This window comes from Bufo gargarizans, chromosome 9 (genome assembly GCF_014858855.1).
Source record: "Bufo gargarizans isolate SCDJY-AF-19 chromosome 9, ASM1485885v1, whole genome shotgun sequence".
Lineage (NCBI taxonomy): Eukaryota > Metazoa > Chordata > Amphibia > Anura > Bufonidae > Bufo > Bufo gargarizans.
The window spans coordinates 20,641,749-20,648,080 of NC_058088.1; positions in this window are offsets into that span (position 1 = coordinate 20,641,749).

Consider the following 6,332-nt stretch of genomic DNA (forward strand, 5'->3'; position numbering starts at 1 on the left):
AAGGCATACGGAGTAGCTTCCTTTTTTTTTGCGGATCCATTGAAATGAATGGTTCCGTATACAAAACGCAAAAAACGGAACGTAAACCCGCCTGTGAGATCCGTTACTCTTCTGTCTCCAGGATAGCTGTGTGCAGGGTGCTTGTTATGGGTCTGCTTTGATCCTGTGTCTGTGTGGTATGAGTAGGTTCCAGCTTGACTCTTTCAGCATGTTGAGTGTTATTGCTTCTCCTGTTGTGAGCGGGATTTGTGTGCTCCTCCATTATCTGATTTCCAGCTTTGAGTAGATGGCACCCTGATTTTCTATTCTGATCCTGAGCGGTGTGTTTAATGCTGGCGCATTAACTCTTGCACTGACCGTGGCACGTGCAGGATCCTGCCGGGTGCAGGGTTGCCATTGGGTTCTTGCACTGCTGTGACGGGGACCTGATGGCAGGGAAGGCAGCCCAATGCCTTCCTTAGGCATCGTGGCTGCCTTCCGTGACGGCTTGTGAGATCCAGCCCCTTGTATTACACCGTGTAATACACTTACAGCCAATGCATTACAATACAGAAGTATTGTAATGCATTGTAAAGGCGATCAGACCCCCAAAAGCTGAAGTCCCAGAGTCCCCCAAAAATGTAAAGTTTCAAGTAAAAAAAAAAGGCGTATTGACCGGCTCTATAAAAATATCACATGACCTCACCCCAAAGGTGAACACCGTCAAAAAAATAAAATAAAAACTGCTAAAAAAAATTTTTTGGGTCACCTTACATCACAAAAAGTGTAATACCAAGCGACATAGGCACCCCGAAATCATACCAATCAAATCGTCATCCCACAAAAAATGAGACCCTACCTAGGACAATCGTCCAAACGTCCAAAAAATAAAAAAAACTATGGCTCTCAGAATATGGAGACACTAAAACATGATTTTTTTGTTTCAAAAATGCTGTTATTGTGTAAAACTTAAATAAATAAAAAAAGTATGCATATTAGGTATCACAGTGTCCGTAAGAACCTGCTGTATAAAAATATCACAATATGCACATGGGAAGGAATAATGCAAGTCACCCGTACATACTAAATTGTAAAACACTGGGTAACATTGACATGGAAAAGGATCTAGGAATTTTAATAAACAGCAAACTAAGCTGCGAAAATCAGTGTCAGGCAGCTGCTGCCAGGGCCAATAAGATAATGGGTTGCATCAAAAGGGGCATAGATGCCCGTGATGAGAACATAGTCCTACCACTTTACAAATCCTTAGTCAGACCACACATGGAGTACTGTATACAGTTCTGGACTCCTCTGAACAAGACAGACATAGCAGAGCTGGAGAGGGTCCAGAGGAGGGCATCTAAAGTAATAACTGGAATGGGGCAACTACAGTACCCTGAAAGATTATCAACATTAGAGTTATTTACTTTATAAAAAAGACGACTGAGGGGAGATCTAATTACTATGTATAAATATATCAGGGGTCAGTACAGAGATCTCTCCCATCATCTATTTATCGCCAGGACTGTGACATCCTCTGCGTCTGGAGGAAAGAAGGTTTGTACACAAACATAGAAGAGGATTCTTTACGGTAAGAGCAGTGAGACTATGGAACTCTCTGCCTGAGGAGGTGGTGATGGTGAGTACAATAAAGGAATTCAGGAGGGACCTGGATGTATTTCTGGAGTGTAATAATATTACAGGTTATAGCTCCTAGAGATGGGTTGTTGATCCAGGGAGTTATTCTGATTGTCTGATTGGAGTCAGGAAGGAATTTTTTATTCCCCTAAAGTGGGGAAAATTGGCTTCTACCTCACAGTTTTTTTTTTTGCCTTTCTCTGGATCAACTTGCAGGATGACAGGCCGAACTGAATGGACAAATGTCTTTTTTCGGCCTTATGTACTATGTTACTATGACCTAACCCCTCAGATGAACAACGTAATTAAAAAAAATTTTAAAGTGTGTAAAAAAACATTTTTTGTCACCTTACATCACAAAAAGTGTAATACCAAGCGATCAAAGTCATATGCAACCTAAAATAGTACCAATCAAACCGTCATCTCGTACCAAAAAAAATTAGCCCCTACATAAGACATTCGCCCAAAAAATAAAAAAAACGATGGCTTTCAGATTATGAAGACACGAGATAAAAATCTGGTATTGTCGCATTCGTAACAACCTGCTCTTTAAAAATAGCACATGATCTGACCTGTCAGATGAACATTGTAAATAACAAAAAATAACAACTGTGCCAAAACAACTATTTTTTGTTACCTTGCCTCACAAAAAGTGTAATATAGAGCAACCAAAAATCATATGTACCCTTGGGCCCCTTTCACACAGACAAGTTTTCCGCGCGGGTGCAATGCGTGAGGTGAACGCATTGCACCCGCACTGAATCCGGACCCATTCATTTCTATGAGCGGTGATTTTCACGCATCGCTTATCGCAGCATGCTCTATATTGTGCGTTTATCACACAACGCAGGCCCCATAGAAGTGAATGGGGCTGCGTGAAAATCGCAAGCATCCGCAAGCAAGTGCGGATGTGGTGCAATTTTCACGCACGGTTGCTAGGAGACGATCGGGATGGGGACCCGATCATTATTATTTTCCCTTATAACATGGTTATAAGGGAAAATAATAGCATTCTTAATACAGAATGCATAGTATAATAGCGCTGGAGGGGTTAAAAAATAAAATAAAATAATTTAACTCACCTTAATCCACTTGTCTTGTTTTGTCTTCTTCTTTGCTGTGTGCAGGAAAAGGACCTGTGGTGACGTCACTCCAGTCATCACATGGTCCATCACATGATCCATCACCATAGTAAAAGATCATGTGATGGACCATGTGATGACCGGAGTGACATCACCACAGGTCATTTTCCTGTACACAGCAAAGAAGGAGACAGAAGAGATGCCGGCTGCGTGAGCAAGTGGATTAAGGTGAGTCAAATTTTTATTTTATTTTTTTTAACCCCTCCAGCCCTATTGTACTATGCATTCTGTATTCAGAATGCTATTATTTTCCCTTATAACCATGTTATAAGGGAAAATAATACAATCTACACAACCCCGATCGCAAACCTGAACTTCTATGAAGAAGTTCGGGTTTGGGTACCAAACATGCCGATTTTTCTCACGCACGTGCAAAACGCATTACAATGTTTTGCACTTGCACGGAAAAATCGCGCATGTTCCCGCAACGCACCCGCACCTTTTCCCGCAACACCCGTGTGAAACCAGCCTTAGGGTACTTTCACGCTAGCGTTTTTCTTTTCCGGCGCTGAGTTCCGTCCTAGGGGCTCAAATCCGGAAAAGAACTGATCAGTTTTATCCCCATGCATTCTGAATGGAGAGCAATCTGTTCAGGATGCATCCAGTTCAGTCTTTTTTACTGATCAGGCTTTTCAGAAAACCGTAGCATGTTGTATTTGTACCTTCGGCCCAAAATCCGGAACACTTTGACTGAACGCCAACACTTTTGACTGAACGCCATTGACTTGCATTAATGCCGAATCCGGCACCGTGTGTTCCGTCAAACCGGATCCGGCTTTTGCATGTTAAACCTGAAAAATGTTCAAAAAAAGTTAGTCCATAAATGGCGGATCCGTTTTTTCCAATGCATTTTTTCATTGTGATCAGAATCCTGATCAGGATTCAAATGTAATCTGTTTTCACACGTTTTTCCGGATCTGGTGGGCAGTTCCGGCGACGGAATTGCCCGCCGGATTCAAACAACGCTAGTGTGAAAGTACCCTATAATAGTACAAACAAAACTGCCACCTTATCCCGTAGTTTACAAAATGGGGTCATTTTTTGGGAGTTTCTACTCTAGGGGTGCATCGGGGGGCTTCAAAAGTGACATGGCATCTTAGAATTATCCCAGTAAAAATCTGCCTTCCAAAAACCATATCGCGTTCCTTCCCTTCTGTGCCCTGCCGTGTGCCCGTACAGCAGTTTACAACCACATATGGGGTTGTTTCTGTAAACTACAGAATCAGGGCCATAAATAATGAGTTTTGTTTGGCTGTTAACCCTTGCTTTGTTACTGGAAAAATGGATTAAAATGGAAAATCTGCCCAAAAAGTGAAATTTTTTAATGGCCTATTTATCTAATGTCCCCTGAAGAACCAGGACATCATAAGCACTGGAGAAACACATTGGGATGTACTTCTGTTGGAGGTTCTGGCAACAAGATAGGACTATAGAAGGGACTCCAAGGGTTTAGCCACCAAGAAGTGGGGTCTCTCCTTTCGGGGCAAGTGCTCCGCTTTTAGGCAGGTGTAGCCTAGGGAGAATTCAGGGACAGCTGGTCTGACTCCAATAGAAATGACTAACAACAACTTGGACCCCACTCCTCAGGGGGAACCAGGATGGACCCTGTTTATCACAATAAAACTGGACTATTGAATTCTGGAATATTGATTCATCCTATACCGTTATCCATCAGGAAGATAGAGCAACATGATCTGGAGATCCCAAACCTGGTAGAGTGAAGATGGGCTGGGTGTACTTGATGCCTGTGCCCCATCTTAGATAGCTCCTGGAATTTATTTAGTCCCTGTTAAATTTTGATACCGACCCTACTTTGATGATTTTAGAATTCTTTATATTTTTGATAAAGTGTGGGATTTTAATTGATATCATTAAAAGTTATTTTTTGGAGAAGGGGATTATTTCAATTCTGTAATAGCTATTTTCTGGACCCTACATTACGGAAGCGGTGAGATATGCGTTATACTATTTCTTGAAGTATTTGGTTCTTACATTTTAACAAGTGCATGCATTAAATAACATTCTTCTTTGTACTAGGGTCCACACCCTGAATGTTTACTTATATATTATCGTTATCACATTGTGCTGTGGATATGTTTATGCGCATATACTTGTTTTATTCATAGCTTTTGCGTCTGCACCATCCTCTCTATTACTTGTGGTGCAAGTGTGGTTTGTACCGATTCAGAACTAGGTATTTTCTATACGGCACATACGGCTGTGTATGGACTGTAGTGCTTGCCTGGTTTTGAGGTGCTTTCACTATTCTGTGGGAAAGACACTGCCGACAAACACTGCGTCCATCTGGAGGATCCATGTAAGTTTTTACTATGTCACGGTGTTCCGACCTACGTATTGATTATATTATTGTAATTGTAGTTATTGTAATGACTGGATAATATCTATCTATCTATCTATCTATCGCACTTTGAGACACCTGAAAGCCATTTTTCCCCACTACACTCATGGGGCAGGGTATGGCCGGGATGCAGGGACCAGGCTCTTTTCTATGCAACTTTATCCATTGGTATTTTTGTATTTTGGTAAGAAATTGTGTATATTCATTTTGGGGGCTTATGTTATTACTCTACGCCTGCATAGATCTTTATTATTGCGTTTGTATTGTAGATACGTTTTCAGCCTGTTTTCCTTTTGTATTCACATATGCCTAACCTTTTGTGTCTGCAGAATTTTTTTTTATTATTTTTTTTATAAAGTGTGTTTCAGGATATACTTGATCATGTACTTCATAATATACTTGATTCTCTTGTTCATTTCCCCTTCTTCTCTCTGGAGCTATATATATATGATGAGAATCAAGTCAATGTTATACAGTTTAGTCGGAAACATTTTCTTTTTTGTTTTTTATTGACAGTTTGAAAATACAATTACATGAATAATAGCAAATCAGAAGTCTGTTGTAACAATGCATGTGATAGGATCAGGCGCAGCATATAAGGGCATTTCAAGATTCACAAAAGAAAAATATCACAGTTTCCACAGAATGCGTTAATAAAATATACAAAGTGTTACAGTAAAAAATACAGAGCCTTGCAGTCCCAGAAGATCTGCTAAACACGTGACTCTCCAGGATCTTCTCCTGAGCACATGCTAGAAGCCCTCTCGCTGCCGATTCATCTCTGCATGTATATAGAGTCCTCGAGGGGCAGGACAGCGAGAGCATATACTGTAGGTAGACAACTGAGCATAAAAAATGAATGTTCTAAACAATAAAACCAGCCAACTGAACCATGGCTCATCTCGCTCTATCTCCTCCATCTAATCAGTATCAGGTTGATCTTAGAGGGCTCAAAAATTCTGCAGCCCAATCTGATCTCAGCATGCCCACCATCTGCAGTCCGGGGAGTTATGCACGAATCACCGCTTTTGGTCGACGGAAGAATGAGAAGGCATCAGAAACATCAGGACTTTCAAGTGAGAGGTTAAGAGACATGAATTGGAGGATCGTTCTTTTATATACGATTCTGGTACCATGTTGTCAAAGAAAAGCATGGGTGCAGTTTAAAGAAAGTATCTGGAGGAAGCCAGGCAAGGTATTTACCCCATAAGATA